Here is a 13725-nt window from a genome sequence, read left to right on the forward strand (position 1 = left end):
GCACGCACAGGCTCCCACGGCGTGCAGGGACCCGGTGCTGCCGCGGCCCCTTTTGGGAGCTGGGCTTTCGGGAGGTGCTGGTGCCGCCAAGGGAGCATCGCCCCCGCTTATTCACACCGTGGTGGGGAAGGACTGAGCTCCTTCGGGGAAATGGAGAGTTAAAACCACAGTGGGGATCTCCCCAAAACAAAGGTCTGTGCAGGCATGCATGGCTGTGTTTTGCTATTATTTTGAGAGGCATTGTGCCTCTGGATCTGGGTTAAAAATAACCCAGGAATGTTAACTTGAAAGGTTATTTTTGATATTGTTGACTTCAGTGACTTTTGTCTACAGCGCAGCCTTGGAATCCAAAGGGACAGCCCTACTGATGGTGGCCAGCACGACTGAATGGGCAGAAAGGGACAACTAGACAGAGGACAAACAAATAGTCCATATTTTAGGTTTTGCTTCTGGGATGGCAACAGCCACCTGAGATTGAAATCAGCATAAATCATATCTCAACAATTTGATCCTGCAATCTCTTAATACAGTCTTACCAAGCAGTAACTCCCAGGAATAAAGACTTTCAGATTCCACAGCAAGTAATGAGGGAGCTCTGACTACAGCTTGCACTCTTTGTCCTCTGCTGACCAAAGGAACTTGAGTGACAGAAGTTCAAAACAAGACACTCCAATGTTACTTTTCATTTATAAAAGCAGTGAATGCCCACTAAGAAAAAAAGTAGCCAACCGGATCTGGACAGATTCCAAATCTTCAAACCTTTCGGAGCAGTCCCTCTGGGTAACTTACCAACACAGAGGAAACACACTTCACACCAGTGCAAAGTCTAGCAGAAAGTGGGGAATTGGCCAAAACTTGAATTCCTGTGGCCCGTCTCCAATGAAAAAATGGTTCCTAGTCAAACAAAGAAAAAAATACTAGAAGCACTTAAATAAGAAAATGCAAATTGTTCACTCTAAAGGAGTTGTTCTAAGGTTAACTCTGATAGACCAGTGCAAATATGATTTGTTGTCTTCTTGTTTCAATAAGATGCAGTGAAGAAAAAAAAACATAAAGAAAAAGACAAAAAATGTGTTGATACCTTTAGATGGACTAATCTTGTGAAAGGAGACTTGCTTGCTGTACCTGGGGATGAGACATGGGACTCCATGGGCAATTTAAATTAGCTAATTCATGCCTCAGTCCTTTTCTTTTGGTCAATACAGAAAAGGGAATCAATATTCCCTATTGTGCAGAATTATTGCAAACTGGCCTTCATATCATTTGATTATAAGCTTCCTTTTCACTGTGCCAAGGAGAGGACAGACAAAGTTTTGGCTGCTTGCTTTACAGAACTGGTCTGACAGCTGGGTAGAAGGGAGCTGCAGAGAGCCTAAGCACTTGCAAAACATCCAGGATGAGTTTTAGGTGATCCAAAGAGCATTCTGCTCTTTGGATCTTTTTGTTCAAAAACTCCCACAGCCTGAAATTCAGCTTATGCTAATTGAGCACCAACTGCGCACCTTCTAGAAAAAGGAATCTCTTCCTCTAGTCAGTATGGCTCTGAACACAGTAGAGCGCAATAGCTTTAAACAGTGCTTTAGAAGCAGTGGGTAAAAACAGCTTTTGGTTGCAGACATCATTTAGAAGCAGGAGACTGTAGCAACCTTAGATACCCTAGTGTTGAATAATGTACTTTTCTTGTTCTTCTTGATAGTAAGTTTCAAATCAGTTTTCAAAGGAACTCAAATTTTTGAGTTACAAAGAGGCTTAGGCATGGGTGGTGATGTGAGGTGGAACCAGGAGCTGAATCAGGTCCCTTGTACTTGAAATCCCTTTTCCTGGTTGCAGGATACCATTTTTTCCATTTGCTGTTCTGCTGCCCTAATAAACCCCAGTATTTTGAGGCACGGCAAGAATTAAGGGTTTGAGTAACAGAGCCAAGCCCATCTTGTGGCTCACTGCCACCAACCTGCCCTGGCCTTTGCAACGTTTCTCAGCTAGTGGCTCTGGGGTTCATTTGATTTAACTTGACAAAGAAAGCAGAACATTTTTCTGCTGTTCGTGAGCTGAATAGGTTCAATGAAGTGTTCAGTGAGCACTAGAGCCAGCTCAAGAGACTGGGTTAGTTATGGCTGGGCAAGGAACAGCTGTGGCAGGAACAACCGCAGCTTTCAAGACAGAAAATGCCTAGGTGACCTTTACAGCATTGTCAAACCACATGCAGAGTCTTGCAATCTTTCCTTTTATACTTCAGATACCAGAATCAATTACGTGAACCATGGCCAAGAGTTGCAGTTAGAAATGGGACACTGCTGAAGACTAGTAAAGAAACGTTGATCTGTATTATTTCGTAGAGAAAGGGACTGAAAACCAATCCCACTTAGAAAGTAGAATTTCCAGGGTCAGTCCAGGTAGAAAAATTGTAAAATACAGATTTTTTTTATAGCTTAGTTCGTTCCTGAGAAGCTGCTTTTCTGATATATTGCACTCTCTACAAGGCAATCATCCCAGTTACTCCAGTTATTGGAGGATAGGAATGGTCTGTAAAAAGGTGGCTTTACAGGCAGAAGCTGGTTCATTTAATTACAGATAAGACATATTTTCTGCTTCTAATTCAAATGTTGCCCAAGCACACAAGTACAGTTTACTTGTTCTAAACAGTTCATTTGACCTAGATAACTGCTACTCTCTCTCAAGACAAAAACTCCTCACATTCTTTTTAAAGCTCTTTCATGTTGCAAGCTCCATGCAACAGCTAGAGGTACAAAAGTTTTAACAAAATAAAATTAAACAAGGACTGTAAGTCACATCATACTTGACACTGAGAAACAAAAATTAAAACAACTGACCCTGAGATATTCTAGGATGTAGCAGAAAAAGAATGTTTTCTACTTGGGCTTTTGAAAGTCATATTTAAAAAATAACCGGCTCAGAACTTACCTCTATCTGATTCTTGCCTTCAAAAGGTGCCTAGAAGAGGTCTCATTTGGTAATGTTATGCACTGGAAAGTTTACACAGAATTTAAATAGAAAGAGTTATTACCAGCATTCACTCCTTCATTGCTGTCCATTTTCCCTCCAGTCGGTCCTTCCCAGTTACTGCCAGCCCACTGTCCTGCTTCAGGAGTAGCTTTCAACTAAGTTCCCAGTGGAGCATCTGATATTTTTCCAGGAAAAGCTCTCAAGACTCTGAATGAACAGTCCTTTCGGCACAATCCCCGTGCCCAACAATGTTCTACATAAAAGCCCTCATTATGAATTTTGAGTCAGTGGGATTTTCTCAGTCAGTATATGTTGCTGATCAGTCTTTCTTGACCTAGAATTGGTGTTTCCCATATAGTTTGTGCCCTAAAGCCCATTCAAATGCTGTGCAGGCTAATGACCACAAAAGGAAAAAGATCCAAAAGAAAATCACTTTAAAATTTTGATTCAGAATTGGCAGCTCTGTAACCTCTCCCTTAGCTGCCATCTCATTAACATATTTGTTCAAAAGCCTTTTCTCTGCTTCATTACATAATTTGTGTTACAAAATCCAGATAAACATTCATTATTCCCAGATCTAAATAATGGCTTACTGCGCTTCCTTTTTCTTCTTCTTTCATTTTTCCCACAGAAAAATGGGGGACAGAAGGGGCTTGTTTAGATGGGAAATGAACCACACCAATTTCTGAGAAACGTCTGTGGCAGCTGTTGTCTACGACATTATGATACATTGTGCAAAGACTAGTGAATGATTCTTTCTGATACTCCTGCAAAGTGAAAGAATTAATATTAGTGCTCCTACTTGACAGACTAAGAAGGTTAGTTAATATTTTCTGCATCTCCTGTATCCCATTGTTCCACAGTGGGTAGGGTCTGTCACATCAAAGACACCACTTGCATTGTAGAGCTATAAGGGATCAGTTGTAGCAGCAGGTACACAAATGCTCGACCTTCCTTCAGAAAGTCTTGAAACTTCTTGGAATTGAAAACATGAAGTTCTGTTAATTTTTCTCTCTAATTTATATGTCTTCTGAAGTTTCCTATTTAAAAATGTATTGCTGAGGTCCAGGAGGAGACAGGATGTGCTGTTCCTGGGGCCTCTGTGCTGTCAGTCCATCCCAATCATCAGCAAAGTATCCCCAGGGAGGAAAGGCAGTGCTGGCTAATGCAGGTTGGAGCTTTCACCTGGAACATACTTGCATACCCCAAATGCTCCAAGGGCCACTGGGGGACCAGTGGGGCCTGGGCATCTGCTGAGCACGGCTGAGCAGCCTGTGTGCGCCCGGGGACAAGAGGCTGAGGCCCAAGGAAGGGTTTCTCCCAGGTGGAGATGGAGGGGAAACACCTCCCATGAGCTGGCAGCTTTTGTCCAAGGGAAGCAGTACTGCCCCAGGGAGGCCAAGGTGCATTTGAGGGGCTGAATACTACCATGACTGTCCCTCAAGAGGCAAAGGGGATGGCAGCATGCCCCTACCCTCCGGCTCACCACAAGCCAGCCCTGAGGCCCTGCAGCCTGGAGGGCTCTCTCATGCCATGCCTCCCTCCTCAGGGTGCCACAGGCTCCCTCTGCTCCTGAGCTGGAGCATGCCTGGGTGCTGGGGGCAGAGGCCAGATAGGGGTGGGGTGGAGGAACCCTGCCACCTGCTGATGTAAATCAAACTTATATGGGAAAGAAGGAAACTGAGATCCCAGGGTTTCTCTAAGCAAATTAATCTGTGTGTGGAACTGCCACTGAAAAGCAAACCCCAATACTTGTCTGGCAATGCTGCTGTTTTTCCTTTAAAAAATGTTTTGGCTAAACAGCTGTTTGGGGTGGAGTTACTGCAACAGAGTCTTTCAGTTTCAGGGTTTTTTCCCTCTCTGCTCTTAGAAGAAAGGATATCCAGCAGAATAAAAAGAAAAATGTCAGGAGAGAGCAAGTTGTGCAAAAATTGGTAAGAGATCTTCACTCCTACAAAGTGGGGATTTCAAGAGTTTCTAGGATTTTCCTTAATGTTATCTGGGTCTCCTGTAAGAGAGGCAGCAGAGGAAGAACCACATGGCAGGAGTATGCTAGCCATTGAGTAGGAAACAGAAGTATTTTGTATGCATTTCACATTCCCGAGTTCCTGCTCTTTTGCTACTTTGCTGTGCAGAGGTTTCTTTCACAGCCTTCTCTCCTGCTGCATGTTCTCTCTTTTCAGAATATCACTGTGGGCCATTTTGAAGTATCTGGCAGAGAGAGGTGTCAGGGCATAGACAATGGCAAACCCAACAGCTGCCTCAATTTCCCTTCATGACTGATGATTCTTTTTCTTTACGTGTTTGCAATTAAGTGATAAAACATTCATCTCTTTGTTCAGGGTAATTGGCAACCTCTCATAGAACAGAAAAATGAAAGGGGCCATGAGGATCACAGAACCTGGTGTGTTTTGAACAGTAGCAAGGCCATTGGACAAACTCTGCAAAAGAAAGATAATTAGCTTTCCCTCTCCCAGAAGACACTACATTCCTATCAACTCAGGGACTCCAATGCCACATGTTCCACATCGCCTCAAGCTCTTAAAGACTCAGTCTTTTGACATGCTGGTGACCTGTGACTATTGCAACATTCTGCTGCCACTTCCAACCCTTCAGAAACATGAGAAGTGACACACTGGCCTTGGCTTCCTATGTGCAAAGGGCTATACTTACACAGTCACAACTGACCTCCCAAATGCTCAGGACCCTGTAGCAATGGGGAACAAAGAGGCTCGGACTTCCTTATGGGTCCGAAGAAGACCCCATTCCTGCAGAAATCACAATATGCCTCTAATGTCCACCGGACACAACTGAAGGCCAACTGAGGCCAACAGAACTTAACAGAAGAAGGGCCCCCATTGGCTGGCTCAGCTGTGGCTCTGCGGCCCACACGTCTTATCACCCAATCAGCTTGCCACTCATGGCTGTCTGCGTGTTCCTCCAGCCAATCACAACCTCACTCAACTGACCCTCTCCTAACTGCCTCACGCCCGACCAACCTCCCCCCCTGCATCCGGCCTGCAGCTAGGCCTTCCCACAGGGCCTTCTGCTGAAGGCCCTAAAGATGGTGGGGTGATTCACCTGTGCAGGTGTTCAGCATGGTTTTAGGTTCGCCGTGGGAAGGGCTGGCTGGCTGGGTGCTGGGAATGCTGTGAGAGATGTTTGTGGACAGAAGACAAAGCCCCTTTTTGCTGAATGAGCAGCCATGGGCTGAGCCCTCTCAATTAGAAAACATTAAACCCTGCATTCCATGACTTCAGTGAACCACTGAACCCAGGACCAGCACGAACACCTTAATCTCAGGATGGCAGAAACATCTAGGGATAACTAAGAGTTTTTGTCTCCTGAAATGCAAGTGGAAACTGATCAGAGTCCAGTGGCAGGAAAGTTAAACGTGCAGGGAGAGTGGATGCTCACGGGACAGCGAATGGGCAGGAACAGGTGGGTAAAGCAATGATGCACACACCAGCCCTGTTACCCCAAGAGCACTGCACATTATCTTTGTGCTCCGTCCCAGGTTTTTGTGAGGGCACATGGGGTCACACCTCGTGCTGTAGCACCAAAGTTGCTGTGCCTGAAAAGGGCCGCAAAACTGCCTCAGATCACAGGGCCGGGCTTCAGCCTTCAAGTCCTTCCCTTTGGAGGGGCGGGAAAACCTGGCCTACTAGAGAGGTGTTTCCTCCGCGAAGGCCCGCGGGGTGTTCAGCGCCCGGTGCTGCGGCGGCACCGTGTGGCTGTGGGTGGCACCGGCTTCCCCGTGCTGGGCCGCGGCTCGGGCTCGGGCGGGAGGAGAGCCGGGAGCAGCCTGGCCAGCCCGGGCGCGGGACCATTCCGTAATTCATAACGTCAGGTCCCAGCTGGGTCAAAGACAACAGCATCTGGAAAAAGAGAGCAGCGAGCCAGGTGTCCATGGCCTGGAGTATTCTGCAGCCCCCCGGCATGCTCTGGTGCCTTGTGTGCAGGTGTACCAGCTGCCAGGAGTCTGTCTCAGTACCAAGAGAGCCTCCAAAACAAAACACATCTCTGATGGATCTTCAAAACACCTGTAAGCAATCTGTCTCTACTTCTCCCAGGGTGAGGAGATGGCTGTTACCATCTGATGCCATCCCAAATGTCGCTCTGGGGCTGCATGTTCTGCCCAGCGTGGCGACCCTGCTCCCAAGCTCGGTGTATTCCCTGGGGACAAACCAAGGCTCCTTGGTTTTGTGAGGGCCTCTGTCTAAAGTGCCTGGTCCTGGTGGGAGGACGAAGGGCCGGTTCATTTGCAGAGTGGCGGGACTGTATGAAAGCAGCAGTTCCCACACGTCTGCAAAGCTGAGGCCCACGGTCTGTAAGGGACGCAGGTAGCAGGGTACCACGAAGTTCAGGCTGAGAGAAAAGCAGCGTTTGTCGGTTTCCAAATTCCCAGGTGTGTTCGGTGTGCCAATGCGCTCTCTTCGGTCACTAGATGGCAACAAAGACCCAACGTGCTCTTCCCTGGGCAGCAGGGGAGGATCGTAGAGCTCGGCCTGGATTTCCCCAGGAGATGGAACTGGAAGATATTAGGGAAAACAAGAACGTAAGTGTGCCGTCGTTCTGCTCGGTAATAAGGATTTGTTTTGTTACTGTCTGTTTCTTAAAAAAAATAGATAGGCTGTATTTACCAAGCACAAAACTAATATCAGATTAAAAATATATTTCTGTACAAGAAAAGGAAGCTCAGCCTTACCAGGACAGGCACTCAGAGGACATGGCATCATACTCTTGAAGTGCTGATGAAGTTTCAAATACTCTGGGATTTCAGTGTTTTACCTTGGAGCTTAAGACACATTTTTATACTTGGCAGGGGCAGGAGGCAATCCATTTCTGTATGACCCTCCTTCCCTAGTAAATCCTTACCTACACGCCTCTCCGTACAGTATTTTTTTAATCAATCCTTTCTTGTAGTGAGAATTTTAACACCAATCTCTGAGGCACCAGAATGAGGAATACCTCGTATTTCTCCCTTTCCTAGGTGCTATTTGCTGGTGACTGCTTCTCACTATGCTGTGTGCTGTGTGTATATTAATTGTATTCAGAGGTTAATCTCATTTGAAGGCAGGATTTTTGTGTATATACAAAACATTGCAAAGCCAGCTGGCATATCCTACTCCCAAACACTGTTGTGATTCAAAAACACTGTCATGGGAAGCAGAAGGAACTAAATGAGGAAATTAAACTGACAATATACCCTGCAGTGAGCTGATGAGGAGAAGCTGAATGACCTATTTTTGAATTTGCCCACTGCTGCTTCTCAGTGGTTCTGTTGCAAAAGACAATGCAGGATCTCATTGTCTTACTGTTGTCTTCTATGAGCGTGGATTTTCAATAATCCAGAGGGTAAAAGTCATCTGTTGAGCCAATACAAGGCTCCCACGCCGCCTCAGCACGTTAAAACAAACAGCGTGTATTTTATGAACCATACCCAACTATGTAACTTGCATAGTACCTCATATCTGACATCTCTTCATTTGCTGCTGAAGGTGTTTGTGGATGTCTTCAGTTGAGTCACATTGGGATAAAATTTGGCAGAAACTTGAGCTCAAGTCCTTTTTTGATTATTTAGAAAAAACCTTGCAAAAAGTCAACTATTAGATAGATGACCAGGACCATCTTCTCCTATGGTATATGAACACATGTCCCTGAAAATCAGAAGGAAATTAAGTAAAAGTGCAAGTAACCAGCAGGGGAGAGTGAGTGGACTAAGGTCAAGGGATGGCAAACCTTGCAGAGGCAGCAGAATAGAGCAAATTCCCTGTGCTGTGGAAACTGCATAAATAGTGGGGACTCTGTTGTCCGCCACATTCTAAAATCTAGAACAGAAGTGGCAAATAATAGTTACATTGGAGTTCCAAATTAGAAGCCTGAAAAATGGAGACATAGCTGAAATCTCCCTGAGATTGCTCTGAATTCCTTTTTAAAAATCTACCTACATGAGAGAGAGAAAAAAAAAAGAAAGAAAAGGAACTGTAGAAAAATGAGAACTGGAGCTCATTCTTGATTTCAGAACTGACCTAAATGACTTTGATCTCTGCAAGCAAACCTGTTTCACAGATACCTGCAAGTACTGCTTCTACCCTGCACCCAGCATTTTACTGTGAGGCAATGATAAGCTACAACTGTGATGCCACTTCAGCTGCAGTGTTTGCCCTTTTAATTTTGTCTGTTGCTATGGCAGCAACAAATGATTGCGATCACTGCTGTTTATGTTGCAGTCCAAGTCACATCAATAGAAATCTTGGAAGCTAAACACTAAAAATCTGATTTAACTGTGTAATGCATGTGTTGTTGTACATAATAGGTTGTTTGCAATAACCAGGATTCTTCGAAATAATTTTTCCTGCAGCATTTGGAAAATTCCTGTAACTAATGTTTGTGAAATAATAATTTACATTTAATATGTGCATACTCAGTGCTCTTAAGGTAGCTGGACAAGATTTCTTTCAGACTGTTTCCTATATCATTGAAAACAAATATTTTAATGGTCTTTCTGGTGTTGAAGAAAGGCTACTTTATCTTTTTGGCTACTTTATCTTTTTGGCGCACTGTATTAATCATAGTAGTACATTAGGTCTGAAATAATACATATTTTAAAAGATACTTCAGTACTTTCTCTCACATTATTTTGTCTATTTAGACTGTCCAAGCTGGGGCCTCTGCTGGAGCACTGCTCTCAGTCCACCCCAGCATCAGCCAAACAGACAGCAGAGCTGGCAGGGTGCGAGCTCATTTCCTGGGACAGTGAGGAGTACCCCCTGTACCCCCTGCGCCCTGAGTGCACTCCTGCATCTGCCCTGCAGGTGTCAGATTCCCAGCACAGCTGAGCTGCAGGGCTGAGCCTCGCAGGGCTGGGACTCCTTTGCTGGGTGATGTGACTTTTCTTAGGCAAAGTTCAGTCTCTACGGGAGAGCCCAGGAAGGCAGTTTGCTCTTTAAATGACCCCAATGCACATTGGATGTATTGAAAAAAAGCGCCATTTCCTCATGACTAAATCTCATTAAAAAAGCAATTTTCCAATCAATTACAATGCAATTTAGCTGCTAACTGTTTAATTATCAAAAAAGAGGCTATTTTGTTCTTTCTTCTTGTACTTATGAGCCATGCTTTAAAATTTCATCTTCAGAGTTTTGTATGGAGGAATGTGACTGCTCTGTTGATGCAATTATAGTAAAATTACAACTTTCACTTCAATGTATTGTATTAGTTCAAGGAAATATTGTTTGCACAGAAGCTTTTGAAATAGGAGAATCATTGATTTCTACAAGAGCTTGAATCTTTATTGATATTTTCATGCACTATGAAAAATGCATTATCTTATGTGGATTTTATTAGAGGACCACTGGGATTATTTCGTTTGTTTACTTTTGTTTTCTTAATCTTGTGTAAGAATTTTACTCCTGGAAACATGCTGAAACTAGGGCAAGGTTCCTCTTGAAAAAAGGACTTGTGTCTCTGGAGAGACTGAAAAGGGACATTGCAAGGGTGGTTCATGAGAGCTGGGATACGGTCCTGGTTGTGATGTCCTGTCTGGTGGTGAGCACCTTGGCAGGGCACATAGGGCTCTGTTTGGAAAACAGGAAAGCACTCAAGTAGCAGGACTGACAAGTCTTGCAATTTTTATTTAAAATCTTACAGTGCTTGCTGTTTCTCCTTAAAACTCCAGTTCCCAGAGTTATCTGAGAGGAAGAAGAGATCTGAGACATGAGGGGGTGGAGGGGCTCCTAATTAGGAGGTAATTAAATAGGCATTTCTCCAAGATGTCATGGGCATTAAAATGGAGTTTAATGGTGGCAGTGACTGGATGCCTACTTTTTGTTCCCCCTTCGCTCACAGCTTTTAGATTATTGTAGGAAATTTGTTACATAAAACTCCTACACAGGTCAAGACCCCCATCACTGCTCCTTGGCGTGCCATGATCACTTTGCTCGTGTTTGTGTGCCTTTGTGCATGTCTGGTCAGTTTTAAAATTATAGTGCAGAAATAATACCAGATATGATAATTATTAATCTGCTCTTTATGTAATAAAATTTTCAAAAGCCTCTAGTTGTTTTAGGAATAAATTATCAGTTCACAACTCTGGCACTTCAGAAATCTCACTATTATACACTTAGGGAAAAAAAGCAGCTTTTGTGAGGAATGTCTATCTTCCTTTCTTGCACATGTTCGTGTGGCTGTTCTTTATTTACGATGTGTCTGTGTCTGGAAGGTTCTGTTTATGAGCACAGTGGTATGGCACAGATAATTATTTATTGATCTAGCTCAAATGATTAACAATTCAGCTTTAACAATTCTATTCTATTACTGTGCATATAGAGCATTGAAGTAATTAAAGCAGTTTGATTGCCCAGGTGCAGCACAGCCTGTGCGCTGAAGGAGCCCTGCGCTGGCTGCAGAGCCCTGAGTTGGGAAAGGCACATACAGCTTTCAGAGGGAGCTTTGGGGGCAAGTTCCCTCATGAAACTCTGCTGATGGAGTTTAAATATTGACTGGAAAGACAGAATTGCTGGTCACAATGCGCTACAGGCTTATTCTCAGTTTTCCAGTTTCAGGGAGTGAGTCATCCTCTTTGTGTGAGTGGATGAGTCCTGTGTGCAGCACCAGGATGAAGCGGCTGCAAGATCTGAGTGCAGCCATCAGAATGTTTGCCGTGGAGCTGAAAGGGACAGCTGTGAGAGCTGCCCGTGGCTCTGAGTGAGAAGAGAGCTATGGTTTGTAGGTTATTCTAGCTGAATGATGAGGACCACCCCCATAGCCTCTGCTCTGGCAGGGCCTGGCCGGGGCCAGGCAGAAGCCCTGTCCCTCCCCATGGTGCTGATGATAGCACAGGGGCCATTGGCCTCTTCTGCCATCACTGCTGGGGGACCTGTGGTGGGATTGTGGGGTGCTGGGGAGGGTGTTGCGCTCCACACCAGCACCAGGCACCAAAGGTGCTTTTTAACTTCATCTTATGCTGTTTCTGAGGAGTGGAAACAAATTTGGAAGGTGAAATGAGTCCAGCAAATGGATTTTCCCTGTGAAATGTGACTTTTATCTCTGCTAAGCCTACCTATTTAGATTATAAAGCTGAGGATTTAAATGGTTTGTTCGAGTTTCTCTGCTATGAAATGCCTGTTTAAATAAAAGGTTTGCTAAATAATTAATATAAATATTATTCAATAATTGATAAACTTTGTAATAAGGATTGAAACCTAACCCAGTGAAACTCCAAGTGCCTTTATGTTCTTTATTAGCTAATTCTGTTGAGGAAAGTACTGTTTCTGTGTGCAAGTTTTTGTGTTGGTTTTTTGTAGGTTTTTTGGGTTTTTAAAAATTGTTTGATGTTTTTCTGTTTATTTGCTTTCCTTGTCCACTTTCAATTGGCCTCACAGGAAGCAGGGACTAGTGATTTGGCATCAGTAACAAGAAAAGCCATGACTCAGAAGAGGCACCAGGCTTACCTGGTCTCAGCACAGGCACAGCTCAAGGGCCCTATTTGGACCAACTTCCCTCTAAAACTGCAGGAGTCAGCCCATAGGTGAAGTGTCTCTTTGGGTCATTGAATAAAAGGGGCAGAGGTGTTTCTGTCTGTTGGAGGATGTCAGCTCATCTTGGCTCTGTGGGGAGGCAGTCCTTGACAGCTCCTCTCCATCTCCCTGCCCCATGGGTCTGCAGCAGGGGTCAGAGGGGCTCCTGATGCAGTTCCAATCCCTGCATTGCAGCTGATCTTGGCATCAGTGTTCAGGAAAGCTGAAGCAGGTCCAGCTCAATGTGAGGTCACTATGCATATTTTAAAACACATTAGATCTCCTGCAGATGTTTTCATTCAAAGACAAATTAGCTTTCATCTGCTATGGAGGAATAAGGAATGACAATTTAAGGCCAATTCTGAATGAGGGCCTTCAAGTAAGCATCTTGTGCATCCATTTCACATTTTTTAAAGATTTGTGTCTGGCTTCACAACTGGCCAGGTGCTGGGAGTCTTGGGGGTCTAGAGGCACTGCGGTAGCTGTAACTCACCTCTATCTGTTACTGATGTATTTTTTTTTTGAAAGCCTGCTCCGCAAGAATGCACAAGCAATTGATTTGGGTGATAAATTGGTTTTCCAGTATGAAGTCATCACTACAAAAAGAAAGTCATGGAATACTTAGGGTTGGAAAATGGGTCTGAAGAATTGAGAGGAATGCAAGAGGCAAGAAGGAGAGAGCAGGGTTGGTGGCTTTTGTACTGGGCTCAAAAAAGAGAGCAACTATTTCTGGTTCTACTACCAGAAATTCTCAGCAAGGACTGTGATGCGTGGCAGCACTTTGAAAAAAACAAAAGCCAAAAAAATGTGTAGGGAGTAAACCCTTTCAAGCTATAACATTTCTCTGGGACAGAACAGAGAGCCATTGAATTTTCAGGTTTGGTGATGTACCCTGGGATAGGCAGGCATGTGAATGACAAGTAGGTGTGTGTATATAAATATATCAACTTGCATGTATTTTTTGAGTTTAAATGATGGATTTTCAGAAGAGTCAATTATTAGCCAAAATTTCACTGAAATGCCTTTCTGCTCAAGTGACTAATACAGGAAATATTATTTGCAATAATTACATGCCTGACTTGGATTTACAAAACCACAATTATGTTATATATAGTTTGGAACAACTTTGACAGCACAAAATGAACAAGTTTACCAATTTAGAGAAGACAAGAACCATTTGTTTATGAAAATTTACCATAAATAAACAATGAGACAAGACCTAGATTTATGGCTTAATATT

The sequence above is a fragment of the Geospiza fortis genome, unplaced genomic scaffold (assembly GCF_000277835.1).
Source record: "Geospiza fortis unplaced genomic scaffold, GeoFor_1.0 scaffold538, whole genome shotgun sequence".
In the NCBI taxonomy this organism is placed as follows: Eukaryota; Metazoa; Chordata; class Aves; order Passeriformes; family Thraupidae; genus Geospiza; species Geospiza fortis.